General features: G+C 38.5%; 1 protein-coding gene and 1 non-coding gene across 3 annotated transcripts in view; one reads left to right on the forward strand and one right to left on the reverse strand.

The window, feature by feature from the left end:
- The window catches only part of MPPED2 (metallophosphoesterase domain containing 2), a 183071-nt gene that overhangs the window by 142525 nt on the left and 26327 nt on the right, over window positions 1–14219 (reverse strand). The gene's annotated exons all lie outside the window — the stretch shown is intronic.
- On the forward strand, window positions 778–884 carry LOC121156584. The gene has a single exon (XR_005883888.1). It is a non-coding gene; the product is annotated as a U6 spliceosomal RNA (small nuclear RNA).

A 14219-nucleotide genomic window follows, 5' to 3' on the forward strand; every position in this document is an offset into this window, starting at 1 on the left:
AGCTGGAGCTTCTGGGAATGACCCAATCCCTGAAAGAAAGTGATAACAATTTACAAATGTGTCACTTGTAAACTAAAAGCTATCCAAATGAACCTTTTGTGCAGATATGAACGAATTCTGTTCAGTGGCAGTTCAATGGACTCCTGTTCGATTTTACCCACTTGTAAATTCACCTTAGCACTCCTTTGTCTCATATGCACGTGTGGTTTTCCTATAAACCTATAGCAACTTCTTCAATTCCTTCTTTCATTATGTAGATATATAAACATTTGACAGGTGTTCATTTTGAATCTGTATGAAAATTAACATTTTTTAAAATACCATTTTTATAGAAGTTATTAAGATGTCAATTCTGATTTCTTGAGCCTCAGATTTTCACTTGGGACAACACACATACCAAAATATAATCAAGAGCCTATAATTATGTTGTCATAAATTATATCACTATGTATATATATTGAAAAAGGACAAAATGATTAGGGTATCATCACTTTTAGGTCACTTAAAAGACTAATAAGACGTGCCTTGGACCATTGTCCTGCAATTTTCCAGGGTAGGAAACCAAGGACAAATTATTAAATCTCTCTAAGCTTTAGTTATCTCATCCAATTATAGTACTTGTGCTCCATAAAGTGATATGTATGAAGTTACTATTGTATTATCCACTGCACCCCCACAAGGTTCATGTGTTAGAAACTTAATCCTTAATACAACAAAGTTGAAGGCTGGGGCATTTAAGAGTTGTGATGTCTCTACTCTCATTAATGAATCAATGTCATGCTCACTTTGGCAGCACATATACTAAAATTGGAATGATACAGAGAAGATTAACAAGGCCCTTGTGCAAGGATGACAAGCATATTCATGAAGCGTTCCATATTTTTGACGTTAAGTGTAACCTATCAAGAGTGTAACAGGTAACTTACAGACAGCAGACTCGAATCTGCATTAGACATTAGCAATAATTATAAAGACATACAGTGGGATCCAAGAGCGATCCTGACATCCTTTTAACAGGAGGTCATATGCACAGAGCTGGGAACCCCAGAGTGGAGCAGGGCGACAGGAGGAGGCTTGTATCCCAACCCTGGGCACTCCTGGATCCTCACCAAGGACTATCAGTATGGGCACCAAGGACTACATCACAACTGCCAAGGAGACTGCTAGGAATTGGAGTGTCCACGTAGGCCGAGAACTCTGAGGACATCCATTCCTTGTTGGACCTCCCACATGGGATGGAAGAAGCCCAGATCCTTCCTCACAGGATCTAACGTAATTGGAACAACAGCCAGGAGCCCTGAACAGTCTTCAGAAACAGAAGAACAGTAAACTTCCTTCAGAACTCAGAAGAGGAGCTTTCTCTGGTCCTTACTTCCAACTTTGGCTCTCTACCCTCTCTTGCAATGACCATCAGTGTTGCTCTGGAACTCTCCAAAAAATACATCATATAGACAGGGACCAATAAGGAAAGCTTAGAACAAACAGGAATCAGTCAGCTTGGACTCACATATACCTTACTAGGTAGGACACAAAGATTAGTTACTCCTCACTAAGGTATTGAAGATTTTTCTGCACACCCCTCCTAAAACTGTTCTGTGCCTCAGTTGTTAACATATGCCTTGTTAGAGTTATAAACCTGTTTGGACTATGCTAAAATTCTCCAAGTTCAGTAAAAATCATGCTTGAATACTATAAGCTGCTAAATGTGAAAATGAAAATATACACAAGACAGCTGAATAGTACCCTACAACCATTTTAAGGTGTATAGCAGCTGGTTGTGTATAAACTAAAATTGAAATGTCAATAAAGTAGTCACAGGATGTGGTTAAGAACTTACATTTTCTAACATACTGGTAACTCAATACCATGTCAATTAACTTCATGGTGTTGTAATTTGTTGTTGAAGTTGTGTAGTGGCTTTTCATTGGAGGGGATGATATTCTGCCAGTTCTACTTTCAGACCAGGGATGGTATACCAATGAAACTGTTCAATTTATCTGGACAATAAGATGCTGGACTCTCTGCATGGTCCACTCATGACTGGATGTGAACTGTACTACTATAACAATATGGAGGAATCCAATAGTGGGGGGGGCGCTTTTTGGAGGGATTGGGGGAATCCCAGAGCCTATGAAACTGTGTCATAAGATGAAAAAAAAATGGATCAATGTCAACACCACAATACTGGTTTTCTTAGCACCAGAGTGTTTGTTATTAAAAAGAAAATCAACCACTTCTCTCTTACCCTGTTAGCTTCCAGCACAGAATGACACAACAAGATGGGCCTCACCTGATGTCTGCTCCTTGACACCGGGATTCCTTGCCTCGGAAGAATGATAATTTATTTTTCATTGTAAATTACTTCATCTGTAGTCAGTTATAGCAGTGCAAAATAAGCTAAAATTTGTTTTGAAAAGGCCCTACTGCATATCAAGTGCTCAAGTCTCAGTCACCATTATTAAGTTTGATTTGTAAGAAATCCTGATGGATTTAGTACTATTTGGGATAGAGAAGTCTCCACAAAAGGGGTGTCTTTACTTGGGTCTAGGAAGTGTAACAGTTCACCAGAGAACCATCATAATGGCATTCGACAGAAAAGGAAAGAGAAGTGAGATAGGAAAATGTCAAAGAAGGCAAGTCAAAGTGCCACATTTACAGGATGGTAAACAGAACAAACACATTCCTTTTCTTTTTTTTTAAGACTTATTTATTTTTTACTGCAAAGGCAGATTTACAGAGAGAAGGAGAGAATGACCTTTCATCAGTGGTTCACTCCCAAAGTGGCCACAACAGAAGCCAGGAGACAAGAACTTCTGGGTCTCTCACGTGAGTATGTGGAGAACAACACATTGTCACGTGTTCTAAATTTTCTTAACTTGGTTAAAGTTTTTACTTCTTCTCTCTGTGAACTTGTGTTAAGGGTACACTACAACCAAGTAGGAATGCATCCAGGCACTAATTTTTACTTTGGACATAAGATCATCCTAAACACAGTTATAGCTACTCAAGTGGCTCAGTAATCCTTCAAGGCCGAGTAGATAGTTTATTCAAAACTTTATAACTAACAAAACTGTGTTAGATGAGAATGAGCCCAAGGTACAGATCACGTCTTACACAGATCAAACTCGACACAACTCACTTTGAGAGTAAGTGCAAGTCAGTGTGTACCCATCCACACAAGACTCCATCACCCTACCCATACTTGAAAGTCATACACTAAATCCAGTATAACCAGGTTCGTCCACTTTCTTTCTGTCCCTGGTCATATGTCGTTTCTACATTACTGGTCTCCAATTACAATTTCATAGTTTCTATTTCAAATTAGCCAATTTCCTGGAAATTTTAATTTTTTGTTAACATGTAACACTTGTATACTTTTATAGGGTACAGTGAAAAAGAAGGAACAATATGTCATCCTCACACAGGGGTCTTGCTGATCTCTGTGTGGTTTCAATGTTAGCACCTGTGTTGTTAGAGTGAACAGTAGTGCTGGGTACTTTGGAAAGGGGATAAACTTCAAGCACAGCTGTGTGTCAACATTTACTAAAAGTTTACTAAAAAGACTTCCTCCACCATATTTGCATAATTCTGTCTGTTTCTTTTCACTCCTGCCTGCACTCACATGAATGTTACACTCTAGGCATGCACTTTGCAAAATGGCATATTGTGGAGGCTTACAGAGGTCTTTGGAACGTAAGCTATCTCTCTCCTGGAGCAATGATGGTTAAGAGGGAAAAGAGGTTAGTCAACTTTGGCTTTTTGGCAGCCACATAACTTAAAAAACAAAACAAACCCTTACAGGTACTTCCTGTGTCTTACTATCAGATGTCATTCCAGCTCCGACCCTTATGGCTGTTTCAAGTTTTCCTCCTCCCAAAGAGGTGAACACTTGGTCTCTGCTATCCATAAATGCTGCAGTGAGTGTACTTAGCTAAAGGGCACGGCAATAATTTTTCTCTTCCATGTCGAGAAAGTTACCCTTGGAAAATCTCTGGCTCATTGCCTGTTTTTAAATCATCTTTTGAGGAGAGGTGGCCAGGAGCGCATGTGAAGTTCAAATTAGCCCCCTTTTCACTAGCTCTTTAAAATAACAATAGTAAGACTAAGAATAAGAAAGTTAGCTTCAACCAACCAAGACTTCAGATTTACCCAATAGACAGTGCTGAAGACTCATCATATAATATGCAATGCCCCAGAAGTCCACTGTAGAAAAGCAGATTAAATTTGATTAGCACTGGACCTAATACTCTTCTGTGGGCACTAGGTGATTGCTGTCAGAATCTGGAGTGAATGGTGATGTTAGAAGCAGTGACTGCAAAGATTAATAAAGCGAGTCACCAAACAGCCTTTGCTGCCAAAGCCTTATTCTGCCCCGTCACCCCGCCACCTTTGGTAGGGAAACACGTTGAGAATCTTGAATCCATCAGTAAGTGCAACAGGACTCGAATACAATTTCTCTTCATTTGTCCTGACTGTTAGATGTTGGTACAGGACCTAGGGCTGGTCAGCTATCCCAATACAGTTCTGTAGACAGGATGTGAGAGTAGCCAGGAATTTTGATGTGATGTGAGTTTGCCAAAGCAAAACTTCACTGAACACTAGTGGTGATTTAAGGTGTAGATAATTTTTAGAATCACAAGTTCACACACACATACACATACACATGGCTACCCTGATGCTTCCACAGCTTTCAGGGTTGAGAAAACGGGCTCTTTCTATCCTTTTCTCACCCCCATGAGAAGGGGGTAAACCCCAGACAGATTTATTAACCAAAAGGCACAGTCTGGGAAAAGATGCGATTAGATTCTCCATCAGTCCAAGTCAGGGTTGGCCCTTTGTTGATGAGAGACCACAAATCAGAAAAATCCGTGAATAGTGTTACTAGCTCTCCTTGTGAAAGCTTTTCTTTACTTGTCACTGAATGGCACCCACTCAACTAATTCTATGCAAACTGGATTTCTGGGCAGGGGCATCCAGTTGCCTCTGTGTCCTTCCAAATTGATCAGGTACACGGACAGAGGCCTTCACACTTGTTTAAAAGCTGTTGCATATGTATTTCATCCCATATTCAATTTACAGGTAAAATGGGCACTCTTATTATTCCCCTTGGAGCCTATCATCATGGTTAACAGTAGCAACACAGCCATACACAGACTCCAGGCTCCCCAACTCTCAGGAATGACAATAATCACCACCATCAGCGAATGCTAAGGCCATGACTTGGGCTCTGTGCCAAGTACCTTATGAACATAACTGCAAATACTTCTTGCAAGAATCCTAATAAACTTGATACTATTAATCCCATTTTGCAGATGGGAAATACTAGGCTAATGAGGTTAAATGATTTCCCCAGAGTCAAAAATGCAGTAAATGGTGAAACCCTACTTAAAGGCAGTCTCTTTGACCTGTGGATTTATTCGCTACTATACTGCCCGAAAGTCCAATGCGTTTCTATACTTAACACTAACCTGACAAAACAAAAGTTTTTACATATTTCAAACAAGTCACTTTTAAATATTTCAGAAACTTTTGAAATCCTAGTTTGAGCCACATAGTTTTAATATGGTTGAAAAGAAAATGCTCTAAAAATTCTAAGTGCTATCTTTTATCAGGTGTTTTTACTGTTCCAAATATCATTGGCTTCTGTTTCTTATTTCATTTAAAAGAAAAACAGATGGTTAATATAAATTCCAGCAGGAACTTTACTAGACTCCCCAGAAAACTTTATGAGCATAGCAAGTTCTGGAGACCAACAACATAGATTTAGATCCCAAATACCCAAAATGACAACTTCTGGAATATGGGCAAGTTAGTAAATCTTGTGCTTTAGTTTTCCCAACTTATATACAGTTTTCTCATGTTTACATAAAGAATCCGTCATAAGGATGCTCTGAAGGAAGGCTGAGAATCAGTGAACACAGTGCAAGGGACCAACAGCCATTTCTAACGGTTGCTGCTTTTCTGTGATTTCTGTATCTGTAAAATTCCTCAAGACTGCCCTGATTTCACCAGGTCAACAAAGTATGAGAACCTCTCTTGATGAAGTGTTCTGTATGTAGGCCTCATACAAACAGATAATAAAGCATCTGGCACCTGACCTGGGAAAGGACTCCCCACTTTGCAACTCATAAGTCAAATGCATCTCTTAAAATTATCATTCACCTGATACTATTAAAACTGTCAAAGCTTGTACATCACTTCAGTGCTCGACTCAAATAGGTGTTATTTTATAAAATGCAATGTGCTAATTCATTCAACCAGCAGTGATCCAAGAAACCAAGATGGTAAGAACAATAGAACTGCCCAGATTCACAAAGAACTTTCCCAAAATTAGAATTACTTTTTTTCTACAAAAAAGTTATATACTCTTATAATTATGAGACATATATGCACTAAAGTTAGGAATAATTAACCTTAGTAAAATTCAGAGTTCAAAGAACTATTAGTAATATTTTGGTGTCATCTCTCTTTTTGTTTTGCATTACATAATTGAGACTGCCCTGCATTCAAGATTTTATAATCTGTTCTTAATTTTTTTCCCTCCACTTAAGCCATCATAACATCAGCATTTTCGGTGTTACTGAGTACTTATTATGGAGCTTTCACTATCTGCGGGATATTTCATGGCTTAGTTTTGTCATAATTCCTTCAACCGCCACCCTTTGCAGAACTCCCCCAAAAGGCTTTTAAGCTGTCATGTCATACAAAGATTTTAGATGCACAGTCCTAACAATGGAGGCTGCCTGGGGTCCTGAACCAGGCCATTTGTGGAACTAGATACAGAACTTCTCACCGTAGGTGAGAAACAGCGTGGGTCCTGCTCTTCAAATGCCAGCAGACCATGAGTCCCGTGATGTGTGAACCCCAAATGCCAGCAATTCTGGTCAACAATTACAGCAACTCCTCTAAGACAAATAAAATAATCTTCTCTACAGCCCTGGCCACTCAGAGTGAGAGCAGGGAAGAGCAAACACACCTCCCACCTTTGAAGTCACTGTTCCAATGCAAACCAAGAGCACAGATGCCTGATACGTTCTCTCCTCTTCTCCTACAAAGTTAATCTCCTCAAATCACTGTTCCCTCACCACACAACATCATTTGCCACCAAATTCACTTTAAAATCCACTTTTTAAGTGATATATCATGTTCATTGTATTTTTTTCAGGAAAAAATAATAGGGCAAGAGTTAGGAGGAAAAACAATGTAGAGGTTGCTTATGGACGCAGAATGTGACATCAAAGTCATAAAGCACAGTTATCAAGGTTCACTCAGCACCTTCATGCTTATGCCAAATCACCACCTTAAGATCCAAATTTCAATTCAGAAATTGTAGCATAGCCCGAAGAAACAACTTGCATTATAACAAACAAACATGGATTTTTGCTAGAGAAGGTTACCAGTTAAGCAGTGAAGATGGCATTTATAAATTTTCTAGGCACCACAGCCAGAATTTTGAAACTGTCGTAATTAGAAAAAAATTCAAAAAGAGAAAAGGACTTAGTTCAAGTTGAAAATCATGATAAGCAAATTTGTAAAAACAGCCTTTTTAATAAGCTGAGCTAGAATTCTGAGGCAAGCCTCATGAAGAAGGAATAAACAGCCAAGCCAAAAGGCTTTCTGAGTACTACATATGTTATCTGCAACTACAAGCACCATCCCTACCTCACTAATGACAGCACCAAAAGTATGTATTGCAAGAAGAACGACTCTTTCAAGGAGTCAGATAGCACAACTGTAAATAAGCATAAACATAAGGTCAAAGGCCTAGAGACTGTAGAATTAGGATCACCACTGGCTCCTCCATGATGACTCAATTGGTTAATATACCCCTTAAGAACACTGGAATCCCGTATGGGTGCTGGTTTGTGTCCCAGCTGCTCACTTCCAATCCAGCTCGATGCTTATGCCATGGGAAAGCAGTGGAAGATAGCCCAAAGCCGCCGTTGTGGTCATTTGGGTAGTGAGCCAGCAGACGGAAGATCTTTCTCTCTCCTCTCTGTAAGTCTGCCTTCCCAATGAAAATAAATAAACCTAGAAAGAAAGAAAGAAAGAAAGAAAGAAAGAAAGAAAGAAAGAAAGAAAGAAAGAAAGAAAGAAAGAAAGAAAGAAAGAAAGAAAGAAAGGAAGGAAGGAAGGAAGGAAGGAAGGAAGGAAGGAAGGAAGGAAGGAAGAAAGAAAGAGAAGTAGGTTGATTCATTTCCACTGCTTGTTTTGTTCACTATGAGCAAACCACAAGCTGGGGGAAAAGCTTCTGGACCTGCTGGCTTTTCTTGAGGCAGCCTTCCCAATTTAGAGCCCTGCAGGGACTCAGTGCATTTCCAACAACAGAACAGCTGAGTTCTCTGCTCCCTGCTCCCATGCCAGCATTCTACCCTGAAGCATTACAGTTTTATGTCCACTACTCTTGAACTGGCCTTGACTTCAAGTAGCATTCAGAAAATCCTAAAAACCAAGGTCTCCAGCATCCCAGTGGTAAATCATTTGACATTAACCTCTGATTTCCAGAATTTCCACTGTAGACAGATAGCCTCTGCCTATTACAGATAGCCTTCTTCCTATTACAAAGTTTTGACATCATACCAAAATTCCAGAGACTACAATCATGTGTCTTTGCTGTTAAAGGCTAGGCTCCTACAAGAGATCTTCAAAAAGTTCATGGAAAATGAATATTACGAAAAAAAAAAGAACTATACATAGATCTCAAGTATTTTTGTACCAAAATAACTGTTGTGAGCGCAGCAGCTAGTTCAGGGTCACAAGCTTGAAAGCCACACCTGCCATGGAATATGGACAGAGAAGCCAGGAAAAGGTGAATGTCTGCATCTTTGTGTGTCTAGATTGTTTGCTGTATGTCTTTTAGGATAATTTACATTGTTGGGGAAGCTGTGACATAGGTCTTCAGTGTAACAGATAGGTTTCACGGTAACGACCATTTGTTCTCAGGGTTTCACATCAGATTGGATTGCCACATAGACTTGTCATTTGCTAATTTCTATTGGGTCCTGTCACCACCAAGCTTGGTTAATAAAGACTCCCTAGTACATCCTAGACTTGTCTGGCACGACCTCTCTTGCACCCTGAAAGAATAACCTACCTACTGCTTCCATTCTTTAAGTATTCATACGCTTCAAAATTCCTATGTTGATACTCCAGACTATCTCTTCAAGGTCTGCTACCACGTTCCCCTCTGCAAGAAGAATCCCCTACACGCCTTCACGTAAGCCTCCCAGCATCTGCTGCCCCTGCATTGCTCAGTTTACTACAGCAGAGCTCCACACATTCAATCTTTTCTCCTTTCTAAATTTGCAGCATCTATAGCGTCAAAAAGCAGACAGTTTCCAGGATTCCCCAGCCTAGCTGGTCTAGACCACTCCACTTTCTCTGCTACTTCCCAGATGCCACTTTATTCAGCAGCAGAATTCTCAATTTTTCATGATCTGTGTAACTAGACAAACAGTTCTTCTCCACCTAAACTTTTTTGGTTTTTTTTTTTTCATTGTTGCTGTTTGCTTGTCGGTTTGTATTTTAGTATTTTTTTTCTTCCTCCCAATAGAAACAATTTCTGTCTAGAGTCTCTGAACTGTTTACCCAACCATAATTCATGCTACTTGAAGGCAAATTAGTCCAAATACCACCTCAATATTACCACTCTCTTTCGATCAGTGAAATGAAACAATACATAAATTCACTTATTTTTAACAAGAGAAAAGTTTTAGGGACACACTTTTTATCTAATAGAGAGGAAAAGGAGACTCTGATGTTGGCATCAAACCATGAGTCAGCAGCAATGCTGACAGTTAGAGGCTCCCAGGTCCAAATTCTCTCGGGCATCATTCACATGCTCCTTGGGTGAACTTACCCAGGAGTCAATGCAAAAAAATAGCTCTAATACATCCCCATGGGCAGAAAATTATTCATTCCAGGCAGTACAGGGCCAGAACACTACATCTTTATTTAATATTTCCATTGTTAACATGTCCTTTGAGAATATTCCTTTCTTCCACAGGTCTCCAAGTACACTTCAATGTTGAGAAAACCTTGTTAAATTTTTTCCACTCAGAATTGGGTGTTAAGTGAGTAAGTTAATAGTCTTGAATTTTCCCACGTGTAAAATGTCTCCATAGAGAAATCTCCCATATTATCAACCAATCTCTGCACCTTGTGAGTGGAAAGTGCAGGAACTAACCCTAGGAATTTGACAAAACTTTATCTGAAATATTCAGAATGCGTAAAAATGCAAAGATCTTTGAGACTGCTCTAACAATCAGCTGGCTCATATTACAAGAGGAAACTTTGATCTACACAACTTGTTTCTCAATCCAGTTTTTTCTTCATGTCATTCCCCAGTCTTTGGATAATTAATTCCTCCATATCCATGTTTCCCTTTGTACAAAGAAGTCATCATAAGCCATGCTTTTATAGAGTCTCAGTCAGTGGAATTATTGCAAAATGTTTGTGGGTCTGGATTGTATTTACTTCATGCTTCTTCATGACTCCACATGATTTTATCATGAGCATTGTTTTGGAAAAGAAAAGTGAAAAACTCATCCTTAATATCCATGGATCTGTCACTGCCTTCTTGACAAACTAGCAAGTTTCATGCAAACTTTGGTGTCAGAGATTGATGAAATTTCTGTCCCCTGATTTTGGCTGGGTCCAACACCAACTATTGTGGACATTTGGGGAATTAATCAACAGATATAGAATCAATCTCTCTCTCTTTTTCTCTCTCTCTCTGGCACTCTGCCTTCCAAATTAAAAAGAGAGAGAGAATAACCTACTTGTAAAAAGTTTTGCTGAAAAATAGGACAATATATTAAGGCAATTTACATTTAGTATAATAAATGACCATAATAACATTAATGTTACTCTGTGATTTTTTTTTTCTTGGGCTGACTAGTCTTTTTAAAGCTAGCTTCCTTGTTCTAACTTGGGGTGTATGCCTTACAATACAGAAGATGAGGGCTGTTCCCAAAAGCAGTGTTTAATGAAGTTAAGACAAAAAGCCTAGGAATAAAACCTCGAGGTACTAATTTAAACTTTTTTCTTTTACAGTTTTGTACATTATGAAATATAAGAATTTAATATTCTTTTGGAAATGTGTCAATGTAACTAATTATCAACCGAGAGCAGATATTAGATCAAGACAAGTAATGATCTTTCAAAATAGCATAAAAACCCAGAGCTATAGTAGAGAGTGGGCATTTGGCCTAGAAGTTAAGTGACTGGTTGAGATGTCCACATTTTGTATTGCAGGATCTGGGTTCATGTCTCAGCTCCACTTCCAATTCCAGGTTTCTAATAATGCACACGTGGGAGGTAGCAGGGATAACTCCATTGGTTGGTTCTCTATAACTCACTCAGAGACCCTTATTAGGTTTCTGGCTCCGGATCTGACCTGGCCCAGCCCCAACCACTTCAGGTATTTGGGCAGTGAATCCACAGATGAGAGTTCTATCTCTGAATTAACTGAAGCAATAATAAACAAAGCCATAAGTCATGTTCATTTGGAAACGTTCTTCTCTAGTTAAAAATATACTGCCAAACAGTATATTACGTTTGTTACTTTCCCATAATAATTTCCCAATAATTTTTATAATTTTATAATTAGCTTTAAGATAAGCTATTTCGTAAGCAACCAATTAGTAAGCACTTCATCAACCATCATGTCACACTCCACAACAGAATGTACAATTTCAGTGTCTGTGCTCAATAGTCCATACTTCCTCTGAAAATATGGGTTGTTTAGATCAATTCTTAGGTCAGCTTTTCTGTAGTCAGTCTAATTTTTTGGTGAATAAGTAGGAGGTTACTCTAGTCATGCTTATGTGTTACAAGAATTAGTAATATGAGAACTTGTGGCTATAACTATGACGGATCTAATCAAAGAAAACATTAAGCCTGTTGAGTCTAAGGGGCTGCTGACCACAGTGTGAAAGCCAAATATGAGAACTCAACAGTGAATTTTATTTCTAGGCTATACTGACCTGGAACTCACGTTGTTTTGTTTTGTTTTGTTTTGTTTTTTTTACTAGGATGGTATAAATGAACATAATTTCTCTGGCTCAAAAACAGAGAAATCTTTCCTCAAATGTCCATGAACTGGCTTCAAAAGAGGTCATTTCGCAGCTCAGCAGTGTTGATACTGAGGAATAAGGAATAACAACACCAAGGAGAACACACACACATTCCTTATACCCTTAATTATTTATTTTTATAACTGTATTTAAAAAGAGAAGAAACTGATTCTGACCGGTAACATGCAACTGCACATCAAAAAAAAATTTTTTTAGATTCAGTTTTTAGGTTCATCCTATATTGTTTTGTCTCAAAGCTATTCCCAGCTTTTTTTCTTATACATCATTCTGTAAATTATATTTACAAAAGATTTATTTGTTTCTTTTATTTTTTCTTTCTTCTCTCCCCTTACTTCCTTTTCTTCCTCCCTTTCTTTCCCTCTGTTTCTTTCCTCCCCTCCTTCCTTTCATACTCTCTCCCTCCCTTTCTTCTTTTATCTTAGCTTGGTAACACAAAGAAAATTAAAAAGAAAAAATTGAAAACCCAAAAATATTTTACAGTCCCAAGTAAGTTTTTTCAAATAGCTAGCAAACCTGGTGCTCTGATTTGGACAATTACAGCCAGAGATAGAACCTAGTTTCAAAGGGCAGCAGCTCATTTGAAGTGGGATATGAATGCCTAATGTTTTTCAATGAGAAAATAGTGACCTATGGAATAGAAGATAAAGATATCTTTAGAACTAGAAAAAAAAACATGTTTTAACTTAAGGAGGTCAACAATTTAGAAATATTATCAAGATAATTTTTCAAATTGCAGAGAGGAGTTTTCAGGAAATCATAAATGACTAGCAGTGAGAAATATGCCTAGGAGAGCAATTTAAAGGAAAATGACAGTTGTCTCACATCCTGGAGCAGCGTGCTGTGGAGAGACGCTTGGGAGTCCATAGGGATTGCAATTTGGATAATTATCCTCCTTGTAAACTAATTTTATAAAGCAATGGTAACAAAGGTGGCTTCAATTTTTATTAACAAGAATTGTAGACTGCAAAAATACCTACTGTTTTTATGATTCTATGATACTATTTTGCAACCTAAAATAAAATGATCTATAAGACTACATAAAATTGGGCTCAGTTAGTTAAGCCTCCCCTTGATAATGGCATGATTCCATATGATCACTGGTTCGTATCCCAGGTGCTCCACTTCCCATTGAGCACTCGTGGCCTACAAAGCAGCAGAGGATGGGTCAAAAGCTCTGGATCCTGCACCTGTGTGGGAGACCCAGAAGTTCCTAACTCATGATTTCAGATCAGTTCAACTGACCAGTGCAGCCAGTTGGAGAGTAAACTCGCAGAGGGAAGGTCTTTCTCTGTCTCTCCTCTCTGTAAATCTGTCTTTCCAATAAAGATACATGTCTTTAAAAAAAAAAAAAACTGCGTAAAACCACTACTGACACTAGTCACACAGATATTTTGCTTTGTAGAAATTTGCTACCTCAAACAGTAAACATGAACATTTCTATATTTGGACGGTATTCTTGAACTAAAGGTGTCTTAATTTGTTTTTAAAGATTTATTTATTTGCATGACAAAGTCAGATATACAGAGAGGAGGAGAGACAGAGAGAAAGATCTTCTGTCCACTAATTCACTCCACAAGTGACCACAATGGCCAGTGCTGTGCCGATCTGAAGCCAAGAGCCAGAACTTCTTCCAGTTCTCCCACACAGGTGCAGGGTCCCAAGGCATTGGGCCATCCTTGACTGCTTTCCCAGGCCACAAGCAGGGAGCTGGATGGAAAGTGGAGCTGCTGGGATTAGAACCGGCGCCCATATGGGATCCTGGCACGTTCTATGCGAGGAGGACTTTAGCTGCTAGGCCACGCCACCAGGCCCAAAAGTGTCTTAATTAAAAATACATTACACTGCTTCCTTTTTTTATGAAATGATTTTGACGTATTTATAAATAACATAAAAACAGAAAACTGAATTCCCTTCCAGTATTATTAAGCAAAAACTGTAAACAATTTAGAAAGCTTTCATTTTAATTTAGAATTCTTCACATTATCTTTTAAAAGAAAAAAAAATCTCTACCCTTATATTTTAATTTACCATTCATTACATTTATTTCTCCTTATTTTGTAACACTATTCAAACTCAGTGAGGTAGGTTTTTAATACTGCTTTCAAAATTCAACGATGTCAT

Source organism: Ochotona curzoniae, unplaced genomic scaffold, assembly GCF_017591425.1.
Source record: "Ochotona curzoniae isolate NIBS_2020 unplaced genomic scaffold, NIBS_Ocur_1.0 contig_3432, whole genome shotgun sequence".
NCBI lineage: Eukaryota > Metazoa > Chordata > Mammalia > Lagomorpha > Ochotonidae > Ochotona > Ochotona curzoniae.